Source organism: Struthio camelus, chromosome 3, assembly GCF_040807025.1.
Source record: "Struthio camelus isolate bStrCam1 chromosome 3, bStrCam1.hap1, whole genome shotgun sequence".
Classification (NCBI taxonomy): domain Eukaryota; kingdom Metazoa; phylum Chordata; class Aves; order Struthioniformes; family Struthionidae; genus Struthio; species Struthio camelus.
The window spans coordinates 143,992,276-144,014,566 of record NC_090944.1 but is presented as its reverse complement, the minus strand read 5'-3'; positions in this window follow the sequence as shown (position 1 = coordinate 144,014,566).

Here is a 22,291-nt window from a genome sequence, read left to right as displayed (position 1 = left end):
GGCTTTCTTCAGCTCAGGCTTCACCAGGAAGACCGGGCTTCAGCACTCGCAGGTGCCTGCGAGCAGAGGGGAAGGCTGCTCTAAGGGTGACTGCGCTCCCCAGTACAAGAGAGACCTGGCACTACTGGAGAGAGTCCAGCGGAGGGCTACAAAGATGATTGGAGGACTGGAGCACCTTTCCTATGAAGAAAGACTGCAAGAGCTGGGCCTGTTCAGCCTGGAGAAGAGAAGATTGAGAGGCGATCTCATAAACGTGTACAAGTATCTGAAGGGGGAGTGTCAAGAGGATGAGGCCAGACTTTTCTCTGTGGTGCCCAGCAACAGGACAAGAGGCAATGGGCAGAAACTGAAGCACAGGAAGTTCCACCTCAACCTGAGAAAAAACTTCACTATGAGGGTGACAGAGCCCAGAGAGGTAGTGGAGTCTCCTTCCCTGGAGATATTCAAAACCCGTCCGGATGTGATCCGGGGCAATATGCTCTAGAGGTCCCGGCTTGAGCAGGGAGGTTGGACTAGATGATCTCCAGAGGTCCCTTCCAACCTAAACAATTCTGTAATTCTGTGACCCTGGCTGGACGATCAGGTAAGGGAGCGTGGAAGCAAAGTGGACGCAGGCGCGTGCATGGGCCCGGGTGGGCTGCACGCGTGAGCGCGGCGGGCGCTGGCCCGTGTCATTGTAAGGCCACGCGCTATCATCTCGGAAAGGTCGTGGCGATGAGGCGAGGGGCCTGCGGACGGGAGGAGGGCAAAAGTGGCTCCAGCCTTCCAGAAGGGCAAGACGGAGGGTCTGGGAAACTCCGAGCAGCCTCTGCCCTGCACCTCCTCCTAGACAAGCCGAGCAAGGACAGGCTAGGTAAGCGGTCAGGGAGGTGCAGGCAACACTGCCTCGAGCGCTGGTCTCCGCGGGCTGTGCTCGGGGGCACAGGGAGCAGCGAGAGGCCAGGCACCACAGGTGTCCGCCAGGGCTCAATGCTGGAGCCAAGCGTGTGGAACATAGTGCTCAGGAGGTGGGCAAGAGAGGCTCGGCTACTGGCCGAGAGACCCTCAAAGCAAGTGGGTTGGGGGGGGTGGGTAACACAGGAAAGGACTTGCAGTCCGAGCTGCACGGGGAGCCGCGGGAACCGCGTGGCAGGGCTCGCTGATGGGAGGCTGCTGGAGGCACGGGCCGGCCGCCCAGGCGGGACTGGACTCGTTGCAGCCTACGGGCCCCTTAAAGCTATGCCAACTCTTCCCTTAGCTCAGCTGTGCTAAGCCTGAGAACCTGCTGTCCGGGAAGCAGCTAGACATTGTTGCCAAAAGGGCGACTAGGCCCGCCTGGCCCTGGTGGGCACTTGGTCAGGGTGTAGTTGCACACACTGGGCCTGCTAGCAGCTACTCTGCCAGGCACTGACAGGTGTGCCAGAGCTTGCACAGGTGTTCTCACTCCAGAGGTCTTCCTTAGCAGCCTGGCAGATGCAACTGAATGCACCTGCAGCAAGGTCACACAGGTGATGCAAGCCTGGGAGGAGTGGCTGATGGCCCAAGTTGCTGTGCTGCTTTTCCCAGGGCCCTGCAGAGGCTGGCAAAAGGGGCAGAGAGCAAGCTCCTGGCGTGCCACAAAGGCAAAGGGTGCGCCCCGGGGCGGGGGAGACGAAGAACGCGGGCACCGGTCCGTGCTAGGGGCCAGGCAGCTGGAGAGCGGCTCGGCGGAGAAGGCCCTGGGGGTGGTGGTGGTGCACGAGCTGAGCAGGAGGCAGCAATGTGCCCTTGTGGCCAAGAAGGTATCCTGGGAAGCATGAGAAGAGCATTGCCAGCAGGTAGCGGGGGAAGGGTGGGTGTGGGGGAGGCTCCTTGCCCTCTCCTCAGCCCTGGGCAGGCCACCCGCGGAGTACTGGCTCCAGCTGTGGGCTGCCCAGGACACGAGAGACATGGACCGACTGCAGCGAGTCCAGCAAAGGGTCACCAAGGTGAGGAAGGGGCGGCAGCCTCTCTCCTCGGAGGAGAGGCTGAGCAAGCTGGGAGCGTTCAGCCTGGAGAAGAGAAGGTGGCGGCGGGTGGAGCTTGGCAAGCTCTTCTCTGGTGCTGAGCTGGGCCTCTGCCTCGCACTGGCTAAGGGAGGGCATCGGAGGGGCCCAAGACCGCTTTTCTGCAACTTCAGGCGAGTGCGTGACCGTTGCGAGGGGGAGGGGGGGCTGATGCTTTGGTGTCAGGGTCTGAGTGGGCACGGTGTGGGTTTGAGAGGAGCGAGCAGAAGCGTGGACGGGCAGGTCTCTGGAGGCTGCACTTGGCACGCCAATGCTACGGGGGGGTGGGGGGGCAGGGGCCGAAGAGGGCTTCTCGGCAAGCGCTTGGTGGTGGGTGAGCTGTTGGAGAAGCTGTTGCATGCTGTGCGACTCTCGCCAAAGCAGAGAGTTGACTTGTCGTTAGTGCCACTCGTGTCCTGCGTGCCCACTGCAATCTCAGAAGAGCTGCGCTGGTGTGTGGGGAGGTTGGTGTTGGGCACTTGTGGGTGCAGAGAGCGAGCCTTGGGCTGCTTTTGGGACAGGTTTGCTGGAGTTGGTCTTGACCCCCCAGCTCCAGCCCCCGACCTGGTGTCATTTGGGAAAGCTGAGCCGGGGGCCTTGGTCTTTTTTCCCTGCAACGTCCCCTCGGTGTGGTGCATCCGAATTGGGCGGCCATTGCTGGCTGGGGGAAGGGGTGCCTGCGGCCTGAGCAGCGTGCCCATCATGTCGCCCTTTTTGGTGTGGGCAGATGGAGCGTGGGCTGTGTGCCTGCAGCGTGGAGGGGGTGGTGGTGGGTCAGGTGAATGGGGGAGCTGCTGCCCTTGAGGAGAAGTGTGCTGGGAAAGAGTCGCCGTATAGCCTGCTTCTGCTGGCAAAGGTGAGCCTGCACTTTGCCACTGTGTTTGGTGGTGGGAAGAGAGAGAAAAGGGCCAGTGGGCAGGGGGCTCCTGGGGCCAGAGCGTTGGCGTTGGGTGTGGCGGGGCTGGCGGGGGTGGTTTGTCCAGGCAGCGGCTTCTTGCCGCCTTTGCTTTGCGTGGCGGCCGAGCGCCTGTCGTCTTCTTGGCAGGGTGTCCTTGTGTGAGGCAGCCTTTGCGAGAGCAAGTGTCGAGTGCTGCAGAGGGATCGGGAGGTTGCGGATGAGGCCGGAGCAGCGGGAGGGTTTCTGAGCATGGGCTTTTGGCTGCCTGGAGCCCTCGTGCCAGGCTTCTTGGCGTGCGGGTGCCACGGTGGGAGAGTTTGGTGGGGGGACTGGGGCGCTTGTTGGTCTTGCCGGGGAGGTAGTGCCTGTTGCTGAGGGCATTGTCACCGTTGCCCGGGGTGGCAGCGAGTTGTGTGTTCTGGTGGCCGTGGAGGGCGGCTCCCCTGGCCGCAAGGCTGGTGTCCTCGTGGGCAGCCGGGGAGCTAGCGTGGGGCTCAGCACTGTCATTGCCGTGGTGCAGCGTGGGGGGCCCCGAGCTGTGTGCGGGCCTTGGGGCCGAGGGAGCTGTGGGGAGTTGTTTGGGGCCTGGGGCCTGGCAGCTGCTGCTGCTGGCTTTGCTCGTCGTTTGCTTTGCGCAGGGGCCGAGGGTGGCGGAGAGCAGCTCCCGAGGACGTCCCAGGCCCCTGCAGTGCAGTGCAGGCGAGCGCGCCGCGGTGTTGGCGTGCGGAGGGGCCGCGTGCCATGGTGGAGGTACGCAGCCACGGGCCGGGCCCCGGAGGGTTGGGGCTGTTTGGGAGGGGTTGGAGAGCCCCGAGGAGCCTTTTGGCTTGTGCTGCCTGGCCCCTCAGGGGTCTCGCTGGAGTCCTCCACAAGGGTGGGATGAGAGTGCCGTCGGGGCCCAGGGGGCTTGTCTCTTGGGGCTGTGGCCTGGTGGCAGCCGCTGATGGCCTCACTCCTCCTTTGCTTTGCACGGCGGCCGAGCGTGGCGGTGAGCAGCTGCCGAGGATGTCCCGGGCCCGTGCGCTGCAGTGTGCAGGCAAGCACGCTGGCGTTGGTGTGTGTGGCCCCGGGAGGAGGTGGTGGGGGGTGGAGGGGGTCCCTTCGCAGCAGAGCAGCTAAGCGGCTGCGTGCTGGGCTCCGGTGGGCAGGAGGTGCTTGGGAGGTTTGGGAGAGGTGGCAGGGCCCTTTTGGGTGGTCCCAGCTGGTGCCTCGGGGGGGATCCTCAGTGGAGTTGCCCAGGGCAGCAGGAAGGGAGTCCCCTAGGGCTGGGGAATGTGTGTCACGGAGGGGAGGGGGGGGTCGGCTGCTTGTTTCTGGGGCGGCTGGGGCCCATCTGCGGCCACTGCTGGTCTCGTTGCTGCTTTGCTTTGCATGCCGGACGAGCGTGGTGGCGGCGGTCAGCTCCCGAGGGCGTCCTGGCGCTGAGCGGCTTGGCGGTGCACAGGTGATGGCACCAGTGTTTGCATGCGGGCCGCCTGCCCCCGGCTGCATCAGAGGTAAGCGTCTGCATGTCAGGCCAGCTGGGGGAGAGCTGGGTGTGCAGGCGGGGCCGGAGAGTGCCCAGGGCCCTTCTGGGTGGTCCTGCCAGGCGCCTCGGGGCTCTGGCTGGGGTTGCCCAGGGCAGGGGGTCCCCTGAGGCTGCAGCCTTTGGGGGCGCGCCTTTCTTTGGAGGGCTGGGACTGGCATGGAGCGCTGACGGCCTCGCTCCTCCTTTTCCTTTGCCCAGCAGCCAAGGGCGGCGGCGGCGGCGAGCAGCTCCCGAGGGCATCCTGGGGCCGTGCGTCTTGGTGGCGGAGGCGAGCGCGCCGGCGGCACCTGAGGGAGGGCATTCGCTTTGCCCCTGAGAAACAACATGTGTCTCGTCCACTTTTGTAGAAAAGGAAAGACCTTATTAAAGAAATGATGCTCGCTGAGTGGCTCTTTGGGTTTGTCCGTTGCAGTCTCGAAGAGAGAGCGGTGTGCCTAACGAGGTCACTGCTACCGAGCAAAACAAAATAGCAAGGCAAGAAACAGCTCCCGGTGGAACTGCTCCCCCTGTGCTTTGGGAGTTTGTCTGGACGTCAGCTTGGCGTTCTGAAAGGTGCGCTCTTGCAAGCACGGGGAGTGCGTTTGCGACTTTCTGCTGGCCACCCACATGGAGCAGCAGCTGCTTGCTGGGCATATGGCAGCGTGCGCGTGGTGAGGGAACCGCCAGGGTGATGAGCGGCAGAGGAGCCTTTGGAAGCCAGCAGCAAAGAGCAAGAGCCGAGAAGCAGCAGATGGCAAAAGTGCTCTCGTGAGGCTGTTGAAGCCCAGGCAGTGTCCAGGCAGCTGAGGCCGGGCAAAGGCAAGGCTGCAGGCAGCTAGGGCTTTGACGTCTTTCCGAGGTAGTGGTGCTAGTACCCTCCTCTCAGCCTTTGAGAAGAAGCCCTGCTGCAAGGTAGCTCGATGCCTCTGAGTGCCTGTGCTCAGTGTTGACTTTTTCCCGTGTGTTTGTGATGGCTTGGCCGCTGAGCGCCAAAAGCAGCTGCAGCTCTTGTAAAAGGGCCTGTATGCCTGGAAGAGGCCTAGCCTTCTGCCTGCGCCATTTCCTTGCCAAAGGCTGCAAGTTGCTCCGGCCTTGCTCTTGATGCGCTGCCAAAGGTGCTGTAGCCCCCACACAGGTACTGTCCGCGTTCCAGTTGGCAGCACGCTGGGGAAGCCAAAACCGTCCCTGGCTTGTTTGAAATAAGGCAACCAGTGTTTCGCCTGAGACCACTGGTGCCTGTTTTGCCCACGGAAAACAGCCCTGGCTGCTGTGCGGTTTTCCCACTCGGGAACTCACGGAGCCCTTGCTGACGGGAAGGGCTGTGTTGGGACAGACCGCTCTCCCGCGATGCCTTGCTCTTCTGCTCTGCGCTAGCCCTCTGCTGTTAGCCAGCGCCAGCGAGAGGCTCCTGGAGCACAACTGGCCTTACCTAATGACCATGTTCATCCGAGGGCTCAGCAGCTTGACGTTCTGCACAGTGTGCACCTGTTGTCCCAAAGAAGGGTTCTTTCGCCCGGTGTGCAATGAGCCTAAACCACACAGAGTCGAGATATTTGTTTAATTCATTTCTGCGCAGAGATGGGTGCTAGGTGGTAACTCCACCAAGCTAGCACACCTCATTACTACACAGCTTACACTTTATACAGTTTAAGCAACAGTTCTCAGTATAGTTTACAAGGCCATTAAGTCCTCCTCATTCTTATTGGTTCTGTTAGGTCTCCTCTTCATTGGAAGTCACAGTATCCTCTTTTTCTACTCGGCATGCTCTATGGGGAAGGGGCTTTGATCAGCAGGGGGCTTCCCTGCTTGCAGGTGGGTTTTTTATTATGCTAATTAGGATAGTTCACCCGGAGTTCAAGTAGTTCTCTCTCCTCTGTTTATCAGCTGTTTTTGTTCTCTTCGGGTTTATTTGGGAACTTCCTTATCTGGTTGCCTTATAGTGTTGTCTTGCTCCTTCCTTCAAGGCCTTGTTTTGTTAACTACCTGTGAAAGACTGAATAATACCTTACTCTCCTTTTTCCCCATACCTCCAACACAACCACTCTGGCCTTTCTCGCTCTTCTCTTCACTTTTCCCCTGTAGCTTTTGCCTTGAGAACCGCTTCTGTAGCAGAGGAGCAGTCTTTCGTGCCAAAAACGTCCAAAGTGTAGAAGAGGTGGAAGCAGGTGGTCGCGTGCCTCAGGACACATAGCTGGAGACAGCGTGTGAGCAGGTGCGTGCTCATGCGCGCGAGGCTGGCATTAGGCAAGCTAAAGGCCCCCTGGAGTTGAAGCTGGCCAGGGCCACGAAAGGCAACAAGAAAGGCTCCTAAGCGTCCACCAGCAGCAAAAGGAAGGCGAGGGAAACCGGGGGCCTGCTGCGAGAGGGGGCGGGGGCCCTGGGCACAAAGGAGCCTGACAAGGCAGAGGTCCTGAAGGCTTTCTTCAGCTCAGGCTTCACCAGGAAGACCGGGCTTCAGCACTCGCAGGTGCCTGCGAGCAGAGGGGAAGGCTGCTCTAAGGGTGACTGCGCTCCCCAGTACAAGAGAGACCTGGCACTACTGGAGAGAGTCCAGCGGAGGGCTACAAAGATGATTGGAGGATTGGAGCACCTTTCCTATGAAGAAAGACTGCAAGAGCTGGGCCTGTTCAGCCTGGAGAAGAGAAGATTGAGAGGCGATCTCATAAACGTGTACAAGTATCTGAAGGGGGAGTGTCAAGAGGATGAGGCCAGACTTTTCTCTGTGGTGCCCAGCAACAGGACAAGAGGCAATGGGCAGAAAGTGAAGCACAGGAAGTTCCACCTCAACCTGAGAAAAAACTTCACTATGAGGGTGACAGAGCCCAGAGAGGTAGTGGAGTCTCCTTCCCTGGAGATATTCAAAACCCGTCCGGATGTGATCCGGGGCAATATGCTCTAGAGGTCCCGGCTTGAGCAGGGAGGTTGGACTAGATGATCTCCAGAGGTCCCTTCCAACCTAAACAATTCTGTAATTCTGTGACCCTGGCTGGACGATCAGGTAAGGGAGCGTGGAAGCAAAGTGGACGCAGGCGCGTGCATGGGCCCGGGTGGGCTGCACGCGTGAGCGCGGCGGGCGCTGGCCCGTGTCATTGTAAGGCCACGCGCTATCATCTCGGAAAGGTCGTGGCGATGAGGCGAGGGGCCTGCGGACGGGAGGAGGGCAAAAGTGGCTCCAGCCTTCCAGAAGGGCAAGACGGAGGGTCTGGGAAACTCCGAGCAGCCTCTGCCCTGCACCTCCTGCTAGACAAGCCGAGCAAGGACAGGCTAGGTAAGCGGTCAGGGAGGTGCAGGCAACACTGCCTCGAGCGCTGGTCTCCGCGGGCTGTGCTCGGGGGCACAGGGAGCAGCGAGAGGCCAGGCACCACAGGTGTCCGCCAGGGCTCAATGCTGGAGCCAAGCGTGTGGAACATAGTGCTCAGGAGGTGGGCAAGAGAGGCTCGGCTACTGGCCGAGAGACCCTCAAAGCAAGTGGGTTGGGGGGGGTGGGTAACACAGGAAAGGACTTGCAGTCCGAGCTGCACGGGGAGCCGCGGGAACCGCGTGGCGGGGCTCGCTGATGGGAGGCTGCTGGAGGCACGGGCCGGCCGCCCAGGCGGGACTGGACTCGTTGCAGCCTACGGGCCCCTTAAAGCTATGCCAACTCTTCCCTTAGCTCAGCTGTGCTAAGCCTGAGAACCTGCTGTCCGGGAAGCAGCTAGACATTGTTGCCAAAAGGGCGACTAGGCCCGCCTGGCCCTGGTGGGCACTTGGTCAGGGTGTAGTTGCACACACTGGGCCTGCTAGCAGCTACTCTGCCAGGCACTGACAGGTGTGCCAGAGCTTGCACAGGTGTTCTCACTCCAGAGGTCTTCCTTAGCAGCCTGGCAGATGCAACTGAATGCACCTGCAGCAAGGTCACACAGGTGATGCAAGCCTGGGAGGAGTGGCTGATGGCCCAAGTTGCTGTGCTGCTTTTCCCAGGGCCCTGCAGAGGCTGGCAAAAGGGGCAGAGAGCAAGCTCCTGGCGTGCCACAAAGGCAAAGGGTGCGCCCCGGGGCGGGGGAGACGAAGAACGCGGGCACCGGTCCGTGCTAGGGGCCAGGCAGCTGGAGAGCGGCTCGGCGGAGAAGGCCCTGGGGGTGGTGGTGGTGCACGAGCTGAGCAGGAGGCAGCAATGTGCCCTTGTGGCCAAGAAGGTATCCTGGGAAGCATGAGAAGAGCATTGCCAGCAGGTAGCGGGGGAAGGGTGGGTGTGGGGGAGGCTCCTTGCCCTCTCCTCAGCCCTGGGCAGGCCACCCGCGGAGTACTGGCTCCAGCTGTGGGCTGCCCAGGACACGAGAGACATGGACCGACTGCAGCGAGTCCAGCAAAGGGTCACCAAGGTGAGGAAGGGGCGGCAGCCTCTCTCCTCGGAGGAGAGGCTGAGCAAGCTGGGAGCGTTCAGCCTGGAGAAGAGAAGGTGGCGGCGGGTGGAGCTTGGCAAGCTCTTCTCTGGTGCTGAGCTGGGCCTCTGCCTCGCACTGGCTAAGGGAGGGCATCGGAGGGGCCCAAGACCGCTTTTCTGCAACTTCAGGCGAGTGCGTGACCGTTGCGAGGGGGAGGGGGGGCTGATGCTTTGGTGTCAGGGTCTGAGTGGGCACGGTGTGGGTTTGAGAGGAGCGAGCAGAAGCGTGGACGGGCAGGTCTCTGGAGGCTGCACTTGGCACGCCAATGCTACGGGGGGGTGGGGGGGCAGGGGCCGAAGAGGGCTTCTCGGCAAGCGCTTGGTGGTGGGTGAGCTGTTGGAGAAGCTGTTGCATGCTGTGCGACTCTCGCCAAAGCAGAGAGTTGACTTGTCGTTAGTGCCACTCGTGTCCTGCGTGCCCACTGCAATCTCAGAAGAGCTGCGCTGGTGTGTGGGGAGGTTGGTGTTGGGCACTTGTGGGTGCAGAGAGCGAGCCTTGGGCTGCTTTTGGGACAGGTTTGCTGGAGTTGGTCTTGACCCCCCAGCTCCAGCCCCCGACCTGGTGTCATTTGGGAAAGCTGAGCCGGGGGCCTTGGTCTTTTTTCCCTGCAACGTCCCCTCGGTGTGGTGCATCCGAATTGGGCGGCCATTGCTGGCTGGGGGAAGGGGTGCCTGCGGCCTGAGCAGCGTGCCCATCATGTCGCCCTTTTTGGTGTGGGCAGATGGAGCGTGGGCTGTGTGCCTGCAGCGTGGAGGGGGTGGTGGTGGGTCAGGTGAATGGGGGAGCTGCTGCCCTTGAGGAGAAGTGTGCTGGGAAAGAGTCGCCGTATAGCCTGCTTCTGCTGGCAAAGGTGAGCCTGCACTTTGCCACTGTGTTTGGTGGTGGGAAGAGAGAGAAAAGGGCCAGTGGGCAGGGGGCTCCTGGGGCCAGAGCGTTGGCGTTGGGTGTGGCGGGGCTGGCGGGGGTGGTTTGTCCAGGCAGCGGCTTCTTGCCGCCTTTGCTTTGCGTGGCGGCCGAGCGCCTGTCGTCTTCTTGGCAGGGTGTCCTTGTGTGAGGCAGCCTTTGCGAGAGCAAGTGTCGAGTGCTGCAGAGGGATCGGGAGGTTGCGGATGAGGCCGGAGCAGCGGGAGGGTTTCTGAGCATGGGCTTTTGGCTGCCTGGAGCCCTCGTGCCAGGCTTCTTGGCGTGCGGGTGCCACGGTGGGAGAGTTTGGTGGGGGGACTGGGGCGCTTGTTGGTCTTGCCGGGGAGGTAGTGCCTGTTGCTGAGGGCATTGTCACCGTTGCCCGGGGTGGCAGCGAGTTGTGTGTTCTGGTGGCCGTGGAGGGCGGCTCCCCTGGCCGCAAGGTTGGTGTCCTCGTGGGCAGCCGGGGAGCTAGCGTGGGGCTCAGCACTGTCATTGCCGTGGTGCAGCGTGGGGGGCCCCGAGCTGTGTGCGGGCCTTGGGGCCGAGGGAGCTGTGGGGAGTTGTTTGGGGCCTGGGGCCTGGCAGCTGCTGCTGCTGGCTTTGCTCGTCGTTTGCTTTGCGCAGGGGCCGAGGGTGGCGGAGAGCAGCTCCCGAGGACGTCCCAGGCCCCTGCAGTGCAGTGCAGGCGAGCGCGCCGCGGTGTTGGCGTGCGGAGGGGCCGCGTGCCATGGCGGAGGTACGCAGCCACGGGCCGGGCCCCGGAGGGTTGGGGCTGTTTGGGAGGGGTTGGAGAGCCCCGAGGAGCCTTTTGGCTTGTGCTGCCTGGCCCCTCAGGGGTCTCGCTGGAGTCCTCCACAAGGGTGGGATGAGAGTGCCGTCGGGGCCCAGGGGGCTTGTCTCTTGGGGCTGTGGCCTGGTGGCAGCCGCTGATGGCCTCACTCCTCCTTTGCTTTGCACGGCGGCCGAGCGTGGCGGTGAGCAGCTGCCGAGGATGTCCCGGGCCCGTGCGCTGCAGTGTGCAGGCAAGCACGCTGGCGTTGGTGTGTGTGGCCCCGGGAGGAGGTGGTGGGGGGTGGAGGGGGTCCCTTCGCAGCAGAGCAGCTAAGCGGCTGCGTGCTGGGCTCCGGTGGGCAGGAGGTGCTTGGGAGGTTTGGGAGAGGTGGCAGGGCCCTTTTGGGTGGTCCCAGCTGGTGCCTCGGGGGGGATCCTCAGTGGAGTTGCCCAGGGCAGCAGGAAGGGAGTCCCCTAGGGCTGGGGAATGTGTGTCACGGAGGGGAGGGGGGGGTCGGCTGCTTGTTTCTGGGGCGGCTGGGGCCCATCTGCGGCCACTGCTGGTCTCGTTGCTGCTTTGCTTTGCATGCCGGACGAGCGTGGTGACGGCGGTCAGCTCCCGAGGGCGTCCTGGCGCTGAGCGGCTTGGCGGTGCACAGGTGATGGCACCAGTGTTTGCATGCGGGCCCCCCGCCCCCGGCTGCATCAGAGGTAAGCGTCTGCATGCCAGGCCAGCTGGGGGAGAGTTGGGTGTGCAGGCGGGGCCGGAGAGTGCCCAGGGCCCTTCTGGGTGGTCCTGCCAGGCGCCTCGGGGCTCTGGCTGGGGTTGCCCAGGGCAGGGGGTCCCCTGAGGCTGCAGCCTTTGGGGGCGCGCCTTTCTTTGGAGGGCTGGGACTGGCATGGAGCGCTGACGGCCTCGCTCCTCCTTTTCCTTTGCCCAGCAGCCAAGGGCGGCGGCGGCGGCGAGCAGCTCCCGAGGGCATCCTGGGGCCGTGCGTCTTGGTGGCGGAGGCGAGCGCGCCGGCGGCACCTGAGGGAGGGCATTCGCTTTGCCCCTGAGAAACAACATGTGTCTCGTCCACTTTTGTAGAAAAGGAAAGACCTTATTAAAGAAATGATGCTCGCTGAGTGGCTCTTTGGGTTTGTCCGTTGCAGTCTCGAAGAGAGAGCGGTGTGCCTAACGAGGTCACTGCTACCGAGCAAAACAAAATAGCAAGGCAAGAAACAGCTCCCGGTGGAACTGCTCCCCCTGTGCTTTGGGAGTTTGTCTGGACGTCAGCTTGGCGTTCTGAAAGGCGCGCTCTTGCAAGCACGGGGAGTGCGTTTGCGACTTTCTGCTGGCCACCCACATGGAGCAGCAGCTGCTTGCTGGGCATATGGCAGCGTGCGCGTGGTGAGGGAACCGCCAGGGTGATGAGCGGCAGAGGAGCCTTTGGAAGCCAGCAGCAAAGAGCAAGAGCCGAGAAGCAGCAGATGGCAAAAGTGCTCTCGTGAGGCTGTTGAAGCCCAGGCAGTGTCCAGGCAGCTGAGGCCGGGCAAAGGCAAGGCTGCAGGCAGCTAGGGCTTTGACGTCTTTCCGAGGTAGTGGTGCTAGTACCCTCCTCTCAGCCTTCGAGAAGAAGCCCTGCTGCAAGGTAGCTCGATGCCTCTGAGTGCCTGTGCTCGGTGTTGACTTTTTCCCGTGTGTTTGTGATGGCTTGGCCGCTGAGCGCCAAAAGCAGCTGCAGCTCTTGTAAAAGGGCCTGTATGCCTGGAAGAGGCCTAGCCTTCTGCCTGCGCCATTTCCTTGCCAAAGGCTGCAAGTTGCTCCGGCCTTGCTCTTGATGCGCTGCCAAAGGTGCTGTAGCCCCCAGACAGGTACTGTCCGCGTTCCAGTTGGCAGCACGCTGGGGAAGCCAAAACCGTCCCTGGCTTGTTTGAAATAAGGCAACCAGTGTTTCGCCTGAGACCACTGGTGCCTGTTTTGCCCACGGAAAACAGCCCTGGCTGCTGTGCGGTTTTCCCACTCGGGAACTCACGGAGCCCTTGCTGACGGGAAGGGCTGTGTTGGGACAGACCGCTCTCCCGCGATGCCTTGCTCTTCTGCTCTGCGCTAGCCCTCTGCTGTTAGCCAGCGCCAGCGAGAGGCTCCTGGAGCACAACTGGCCTTACCTAATGACCATGTTCATCCGAGGGCTCAGCAGCTTGACGTTCTGCACAGTGTGCACCTGTTGTCCCAAAGAAGGGTTCTTTCGCCCGGTGTGCAATGAGCCTAAACCACACAGAGTCGAGATATTTGTTTAATTCATTTCTGCGCAGAGATGGGTGCTAGGTGGTAACTCCACCAAGCTAGCACACCTCATTACTACACAGCTTACACTTTATACAGTTTAAGCAACAGTTCTCAGTATAGTTTACAAGGCCATTAAGTCCTCCTCATTCTTATTGGTTCTGTTAGGTCTCCTCTTCATTGGAAGTCACAGTATCCTCTTTTTCTACTCGGCATGCTCTATGGGGAAGGGGCTTTGATCAGCAGGGGGCTTCCCTGCTTGCAGGTGGGTTTTTTATTATGCTAATTAGGATAGTTCACCCGGAGTTCAAGTAGTTCTCTCTCCTCTGTTTATCAGCTGTTTTTGTTCTCTTCGGGTTTATTTGGGAACTTCCTTATCTGGTTGCCTTATAGTGTTGTCTTGCTCCTTCCTTCAAGGCCTTGTTTTGTTAACTACCTGTGAAAGACTGAATAATACCTTACTCTCCTTTTTCCCCATACCTCCAACACAACCACTCTGGCCTTTCTCGCTCTTCTCTTCACTTTTCCCCTGTAGCTTTTGCCTTGAGAACCGCTTCTGTAGCAGAGGAGCGGTCTTTCGTGCCAAAAACGTCCAAAGTGTAGAAGAGGTGGAAGCAGGTGGTCGCGTGCCTCAGGACACATAGCTGGAGACAGCGTGTGAGCAGGTGCGTGCTCATGCGCGCGAGGCTGGCATTAGGCAAGCTAAAGGCCCCCTGGAGTTGAAGCTGGCCAGGGCCACGAAAGGCAACAAGAAAGGCTCCTAAGCGTCCACCAGCAGCAAAAGGAAGGCGAGGGAAACCGGGGGCCTGCTGCGAGAGGGGGCGGGGGCCCTGGGCACAAAGGAGCCTGACAAGGCAGAGGTCCTGAAGGCTTTCTTCAGCTCAGGCTTCACCAGGAAGACCGGGCTTCAGCACTCGCAGGTGCCTGCGAGCAGAGGGGAAGGCTGCTCTAAGGGTGACTGCGCTCCCCAGTACAAGAGAGACCTGGCACTACTGGAGAGAGTCCAGCGGAGGGCTACAAAGATGATTGGAGGATTGGAGCACCTTTCCTATGAAGAAAGACTGCAAGAGCTGGGCCTGTTCAGCCTGGAGAAGAGAAGATTGAGAGGCGATCTCATAAACGTGTACAAGTATCTGAAGGGGGAGTGTCAAGAGGATGAGGCCAGACTTTTCTCTGTGGTGCCCAGCAACAGGACAAGAGGCAATGGGCAGAAACTGAAGCACAGGAAGTTCCACCTCAACCTGAGAAAAAACTTCACTATGAGGGTGACAGAGCCCAGAGAGGTAGTGGAGTCTCCTTCCCTGGAGATATTCAAAACCCGTCCGGATGTGATCCGGGGCAATATGCTCTAGAGGTCCCGGCTTGAGCAGGGAGGTTGGACTAGATGATCTCCAGAGGTCCCTTCCAACCTAAACAATTCTGTAATTCTGTGACCCTGGCTGGACGATCAGGTAAGGGAGCGTGGAAGCAAAGTGGACGCAGGCGCGTGCATGGGCCCGGGTGGGCTGCACGCGTGAGCGCGGCGGGCGCTGGCCCGTGTCATTGTAAGGCCACGCGCTATCATCTCGGAAAGGTCGTGGCGATGAGGCGAGGGGCCTGCGGACGGGAGGAGGGCAAAAGTGGCTCCAGCCTTCCAGAAGGGCAAGACGGAGGGTCTGGGAAACTCCGAGCAGCCTCTGCCCTGCACCTCCTCCTAGACAAGCCGAGCAAGGACAGGCTAGGTAAGCGGTCAGGGAGGTGCAGGCAACACTGCCTCGAGCGCTGGTCTCCGCGGGCTGTGCTCGGGGGCACAGGGAGCAGCGAGAGGCCAGGCACCACAGGTGTCCGCCAGGGCTCAATGCTGGAGCCAAGCGTGTGGAACATAGTGCTCAGGAGGTGGGCAAGAGAGGCTCGGCTACTGGCCGAGAGACCCTCAAAGCAAGTGGGTTGGGGGGGGTGGGTAACACAGGAAAGGACTTGCAGTCCGAGCTGCACGGGGAGCCGTGGGAACCGCGTGGCGGGGCTCGCTGATGGGAGGCTGCTGGAGGCACGGGCCAGCCGCCCAGGCGGGACTGGACTCGTTGCAGCCTACGGGCCCCTTAAAGCTATGCCAACTCTTCCCTTAGCTCAGCTGTGCTAAGCCTGAGAACCTGCTGTCCGGGAAGCAGCTAGACATTGTTGCCAAAAGGGCGACTAGGCCCGCCTGGCCCTGGTGGGCACTTGGTCAGGGTGTAGTTGCACACACTGGGCCTGCTAGCAGCTACTCTGCCAGGCACTGACAGGTGTGCCAGAGCTTGCACAGGTGTTCTCACTCCAGAGGTCTTCCTTAGCAGCCTGGCAGATGCAACTGAATGCACCTGCAGCAAGGTCACACAGGTGATGCAAGCCTGGGAGGAGTGGCTGATGGCCCAAGTTGCTGTGCTGCTTTTCCCAGGGCCCTGCAGAGGCTGGCAAAAGGGGCAGAGAGCAAGCTCCTGGCGTGCCACAAAGGCAAAGGGTGCGCCCCGGGGCGGGGGAGACGAAGAACGCGGGCACCGGTCCGTGCTAGGGGCCAGGCAGCTGGAGAGCGGCTCGGCGGAGAAGGCCCTGGGGGTGGTGGTGGTGCACGAGCTGAGCAGGAGGCAGCAATGTGCCCTTGTGGCCAAGAAGGTATCCTGGGAAGCATGAGAAGAGCATTGCCAGCAGGTAGCGGGGGAAGGGTGGGTGTGGGGGAGGCTCCTTGCCCTCTCCTCAGCCCTGGGCAGGCCACCCGCGGAGTACTGGCTCCAGCTGTGGGCTGCCCAGGACACGAGAGACATGGACCGACTGCAGCGAGTTCAGCAAAGGGTCACCAAGGCGAGGAAGGGGCGGCAGCCTCTCTCCTCGGAGGAGAGGCTGAGCAAGCTGGGAGCGTTCAGCCTGGAGAAGAGAAGGTGGCGGCGGGTGGAGCTTGGCAAGCTCTTCTCTGGTGCTGAGCTGGGCCTCTGCCTCGCACTGGCTAAGGGAGGGCATCGGAGGGGCCCAAGACCGCTTTTCTGCAACTTCAGGCGAGTGCGTGACCGTTGCGAGGGGGAGGGGGGGCTGATGCTTTGGTGTCAGGGTCTGAGTGGGCACGGTGTGGGTTTGGGAGGAGCGAGCAGAAGCGTGGACGGGCAGGTCTCTGGAGGCTGCACTTGGCACGCCAATGCTACGGGGGGGTGGGGGGGCAGGGGCCGAAGAGGGCTTCTCGGCAAGCGCTTGGTGGTGGGTGAGCTGTTGGAGAAGCTGTTGCATGCTGTGCGACTCTCGCCAAAGCAGAGAGTTGACTTGTCGTTAGTGCCACTCGTGTCCTGCGTGCCCACTGCAATCTCAGAAGAGCTGCGCTGGTGTGTGGGGAGGTTGGTGTTGGGCACTTGTGGGTGCAGAGAGCGAGCCTTGGGCTGCTTTTGGGACAGGTTTGCTGGAGTTGGTCTTGACCCCCCAGCTCCAGCCCCCGACCTGGTGTCATTTGGGAAAGCTGAACCGGGGGCCTTGGTCTTTTTTCCCTGCAACGTCCCCTCGGTGTGGTGCATCCGAATTGGGCGGCCATTGCTGGCTGGGGGAAGGGGTGCCTGCGGCCTGAGCAGCGTGCCCATCATGTCGCCCTTTTTGGTGTGGGCAGACGGAGCGTGGGCTGTGTGCCTGCAGCGTGGAGGGGGTGGTGGTGGGTCAGGTGAATGGGGGAGCTGCTGCCCTTGAGGAGAAGTGTGCTGGGAAAGAGTCGCCGTATAGCCTGCTTCTGCTGGCAAAGGTGAGCCTGCACTTTGCCACTGTGTTTGGTGGTGGGAAGAGAGAGAAAAGGGCCAGTGGGCAGGGGGCTCCTGGGGCCAGAGCGTTGGCGTTGGGTGTGGCGGGGCTGGCGGGGGTGGTTTGTCCAGGCAGCGGCTTCTTGCCGCCTTTGCTTTGCGTGGCGGCCGAGTGCCTGTCGTCTTCTTGGCAGGGTGTCCTTGTGTGAGGCAGCCTTTGCGAGAGCAAGTGTCGAGTGCTGCAGAGGGATCGGGAGGTTGCGGATGAGGCCGGAGCAGCGGGAGGGTTTCTGAGCATGGGCTTTTGGCTGCCTGGAGCCCTCGTGCCAGGCTTCTTGGCGTGCGGGTGCCACGGTGGGAGAGTTTGGTGGGGGGACTGGGGCGCTTGTTGGTCTTGCCGGGGAGGTAGTGCCTGTTGCTGAGGGCATTGTCACCGTTGCCCGGGGTGGCAGCGAGTTGTGTGTTCTGGTGGCCGTGGAGGGCGGCTCCCCTGGCCGCAAGGTTGGTGTCCTCGTGGGCAGCCGGGGAGCTAGCGTGGGGCTCAGCACTGTCATTGCCGTGGTGCAGCGTGGGGGGCCCCGAGCTGTGTGCGGGCCTTGGGGCCGAGGGAGCTGTGGGGAGTTGTTTGGGGCCTGGGGCCTGGCAGCTGCTGCTGCTGGCTTTGCTCGTCGTTTGCTTTGCGCAGGGGCCGAGGGTGGCGGAGAGCAGCTCCCGAGGACGTCCCAGGCCCCTGCAGTGCAGTGCAGGCGAGCGCGCCGCGGTGTTGGCGTGCGGAGGGGCCGCGTGCCATGGCGGAGGTACGCAGCCACGGGCCGGGCCCCGGAGGGTTGGGGCTGTTTGGGAGGGGTTGGAGAGCCCCGAGGAGCCTTTTGGCTTGTGCTGCCTGGCCCCTCAGGGGTCTCGCTGGAGTCCTCCACAAGGGTGGGATGAGAGTGCCGTCGGGGCCCAGGGGGCTTGTCTCTTGGGGCTGTGGCCTGGTGGCAGCCGCTGATGGCCTCACTCCTCCTTTGCTTTGCACGGCGGCCGAGCGTGGCGGTGAGCAGCTGCCGAGGATGTCCCGGGCCCGTGCGCTGCAGTGTGCAGGCAAGCACGCTGGCGTTGGTGTGTGTGGCCCCGGGAGGAGGTGGTGGGGGGTGGAGGGGGTCCCTTCGCAGCAGAGCAGCTAAGCGGCTGCGTGCTGGGCTCCGGTGGGCAGGAGGTGCTTGGGAGGTTTGGGAGAGGTGGCAGGGCCCTTTTGGGTGGTCCCAGCTGGTGCCTCGGGGGGGATCCTCAGTGGAGTTGCCCAGGGCAGCAGGAAGGGAGTCCCCTAGGGCTGGGGAATGTGTGTCACGGAGGGGAGGGGGGGGTCAGCTGCTTGTTTCTGGGGCGGCTGGGGCCCATCTGCGGCCACTGCTGGTCTCGTTGCTGCTTTGCTTTGCATGCCGGACGAGCGTGGTGACGGCGGTCAGCTCCCGAGGGCGTCCTGGCGCTGAGCGGCTTGGCGGTGCACAGGTGATGGCACCAGTGTTTGCATGCGGGCCCCCCGCCCCCGGCTGCATCAGAGGTAAGCGTCTGCATGCCAGGCCAGCTGGGGGAGAGTTGGGTGTGCAGGCGGGGCCGGAGAGTGCCCAGGGCCCTTCTGGGTGGTCCTGCCAGGCGCCTCGGGGCTCTGGCTGGGGTTGCCCAGGGCAGGGGGTCCCCTGAGGCTGCAGCCTTTGGGGGCGCGCCTTTCTTTGGAGGGCTGGGACTGGCATGGAGCGCTGACGGCCTCGCTCCTCCTTTTCCTTTGCCCAGCAGCCAAGGGCGGCGGCGGTGGCGAGCAGCTCCCGAGGGCATCCTGGGGCCGTGCGTCTTGGTGGCGGAGGCGAGCGCGCCGGCGGCACCTGAGGGAGGGCATTCGCTTTGCCCCTGAGAAACAACATGTGTCTCGTCCACTTTTGTAGAAAAGGAAAGACCTTATTAAAGAAATGATGCTCGCTGAGTGGCTCTTTGGGTTTGTCCGTTGCAGTCTCGAAGAGAGAGCGGTGTGCCTAACGAGGTCACTGCTACCGAGCAAAACAAAATAGCAAGGCAAGAAACAGCTCCCGGTGGAACTGCTCCCCCTGTGCTTTGGGAGTTTGTCTGGACGTCAGCTTGGCGTTCTGAAAGGCGCGCTCTTGCAAGCACGGGGAGTGCGTTTGCGACTTTCTGCTGGCCACCCACATGGAGCAGCAGCTGCTTGCTGGGCATATGGCAGCGTGCGCGTGGTGAGGGAACCGCCAGGGTGATGAGCGGCAGAGGAGCCTTTGGAAGCCAGCAGCAAAGAGCAAGAGCCGAGAAGCAGCAGATGGCGAAAGTGCTCTCGTGAGGCTGTTGAAGCCCAAGCAGTGTCCAGGCAGCTGAGGCCGGGCAAAGGCAAGGCTGCAGGCAGCTAGGGCTTTGACGTCTTTCCGAGGTAGTGGTGCTAGTACCCTCCTCTCAGCCTTCGAGAAGAAGCCCTGCTGCAAGGTAGCTCGATGCCTCTGAGTGCCTGTGCTCGGTGTTGACTTTTTCCCGTGTGTTTGTGATGGCTTGGCCGCTGAGCGCCAAAAGCAGCTGCAGCTCTTGTAAAAGGGCCTGTATGCCTGGAAGAGGCCTAGCCTTCTGCCTGCGCCATTTCCTTGCCAAAGGCTGCAAGTTGCTCAGGCCTTGCTCTTGATGCGCTGCCAAAGGTGCTGTAGCCCCCACACAGGTACTGTCCGCGTTCCAGTTGGCAGCACGCTGGGGAAGTCAAAACCGTCCCTGGCTTGTTTGAAATAAGGCAACCAGTGTTTCGCCTGAGACCACTGGTGCCTGTTTTGCCCACGGAAAACAGCCCTGGCTGCTGTGCGGTTTTCCCACTCGGGAACTCACGGAGCCCTTGCTGACGGGAAGGGCTGTGTTGGGACAGACCGCTCTCCCGCGATGCCTTGCTCTTCTGCTCTGCGCTAGCCCTCTGCTGTTAGCCAGCGCCAGCGAGAGGCTCCTGGAGCACAACTGGCCTTACCTAATGACCATGTTCATCCGAGGGCTCAGCAGCTTGACGTTCTGCACAGTGTGCACCTGTTGTCCCAAAGAAGGGTTCTTTCGCCCGGTGTGCAATGAGCCTAAACCACACAGAGTCGAGATATTTGTTTAATTCATTTCTGCGCAGAGATGGGTGCTAGGTGGTAACTCCACCAAGCTAGCACACCTCATTACTACACAGCTTACACTTTATACAGTTTAAGCAACAGTTCTCAGTATAGTTTACAAGGCCATTAAGTCCTCCTCATTCTTATTGGTTCTGTTAGGTCTCCTCTTCATTGGAAGTCACAGTATCCTCTTTTTCTACTCGGCATGCTCTATGGGGAAGGGGCTTTGATCAGCAGGGGGCTTCCCTGCTTGCAGGTGGGTTTTTTATTATGCTAATTAGGATAGTTCACCCGGAGTTCAAGTAGTTCTCTCTCCTCTGTTTATCAGCTGTTTTTGTTCTCTTCGGGTTTATTTGGGAACTTCCTTATCTGGTTGCCTTATAGTGTTGTCTTGCTCCTTCCTTCAAGGCCTTGTTTTGTTAACTACCTGTGAAAGACTGAATAATACCTTACTCTCCTTTTTCCCCATACCTCCAACACAACCACTCTGGCCTTTCTCGCTCTTCTCTTCACTTTTCCCCTGTAGCTTTTGCCTTGAGAATCGCTTCTGTAGCAGAGGAGCGGTCTTTCGTGCCAAAAACGTCCAAAGTGTAGAAGAGGTGGAAGCAGGTGGTCGCGTGCCTCAGGACACATAGCTGGAGACAGCGTGTGAGCAGGTGCGTGCGCATGCGCGCGAGGCTGGCATTAGGCAAGCTAAAGGCCCCCTGGAGTTGAAGCTGGCCAGGGCCACGAAAGGCAACAAGAAAGGCTCCTAAGCATCCACCAGCAGCAAAAGGAAGGCGAGGGAAACTGGGGGCCTGCTGCGAGAGGGGGCGGGGGCCCTGGGCACAAAGGAGCCTGACAAGGCAGAGGTCCTGAAGGCTTTCTTCAGCTCAGGCTTCACCAGGAAGACCGGGCTTCAGCACTCGCAGGTGCCTGCGAGCAGAGGGGAAGGCTGCTCTAAGGGTGACTGCGCTCCCCAGTACAAGAGAGACCTGGCACTACTGGAGAGAGTCCAGCGGAGGGCTACAAAGATGATTGGAGGACTGGAGCACCTTTCCTATGAAGAAAGACTGCAAGAGCTGGGCCTGTTCAGCCTGGAGAAGAGAAGATTGAGAGGCGATCTCATAAACGTGTACAAGTATCTGAAGGGGGAGTGTCAAGAGGATGAGGCCAGACTTTTCTCTGTGGTGCCCAGCAACAGGACAAGAGGCAATGGGCAGAAACTGAAGCACAGGAAGTTCCACCTCAACCTGAGAAAAAACTTCACTATGAGGGTGACAGAGCCCAGAGAGGTAGTGGAGTCTCCTTCCCTGGAGATATTCAAAACCCGTCCGGATGTGATCCGGGGCAATATGCTCTAGAGGTCCCGGCTTGAGCAGGGAGGTTGGACTAGATGATCTCCAGAGGTCCCTTCCAACCTAAACAATTCTGTAATTCTGTGACCCTGGCTGGACGATCAGGTAAGGGAGCGTGGAAGCAAAGTGGACGCAGGCGCGTGCATGGGCCCGGGTGGGCTGCACGCGTGAGCGCGGCGGGCGCTGGCCCGTGTCATTGTAAGGCCACGCGCTATCATCTCGGAAAGGTCGTGGCGATGAGGCGAGGGGCCTGCGGACGGGAGGAGGGCAAAAGTGGCTCCAGCCTTCCAGAAGGGCAAGACGGAGGGTCTGGGAAACTCCGAGCAGCCTCTGCCCTGCACCTCCTCCTAGACAAGCCGAGCAAGGACAGGCTAGGTAAGCGGTCAGGGAGGTGCAGGCAACACTGCCTCGAGCACTGGTCTCCGCGGGCTGTGCTCGGGGGCACAGGGAGCAGCGAGAGGCCAGGCACCACAGGTGTCCGCCAGGGCTCAATGCTGGAGCCAAGCGTGTGGAACATAGTGCTCAGGAGGTGGGCAAGAGAGGCTCGGCTACTGGCCGAGAGACCCTCAAAGCAAGTGGGTTGGGGGGGGTGGGTAACACAGGAAAGGACTTGCAGTCCGAGCTGCACGGGGAGCCGCGGGAACCGTGTGGCGGGGCTCGCTGATGGGAGGCTGCTGGAGGCACGGGCCGGCCGCCCAGGCGGGACTGGACTCGTTGCAGCCTACGGGCCCCTTAAAGCTATGCCAACTCTTCCCTTAGCTCAGCTGTGCTAAGCCTGAGAACCTGCTGTCCGGGAAGCAGCTAGACATTGTTGCCAAAAGGGCGACTAGGCCCGCCTGGCCCTGGTGGGCACTTGGTCAGGGTGTAGTTGCACACACTGGGCCTGCTAGCAGCTACTCTGCCAGGCACTGACAGGTGTGCCAGAGCTTGCACAGGTGTTCTCACTCCAGAGGTCTTCCTTAGCAGCCTGGCAGATGCAACTGAATGCACCTGCAGCAAGGTCACACAGGTGATGCAAGCCTGGGAGGAGTGGCTGATGGCCCAAGTTGCTGTGCTGCTTTTCCCAGGGCCCTGCAGAGGCTGGCAAAAGGGGCAGAGAGCAAGCTCCTGGCGTGCCACAAAGGCAAAGGGTGCGCCCCGGGGCGGGGGAGACGAAGAACGCGGGCACCGGTCCGTGCTAGGGGCCAGGCAGCTGGAGAGCGGCTCGGCGGAGAAGGCCCTGGGGGTGGTGGTGGTGCACGAGCTGAGCAGGAGGCAGCAATGTGCCCTTGTGGCCAAGAAGGTATCCTGGGAAGCATGAGAAGAGCATTGCCAGCAGGTAGCGGGGGAAGGGTGGGTGTGGGG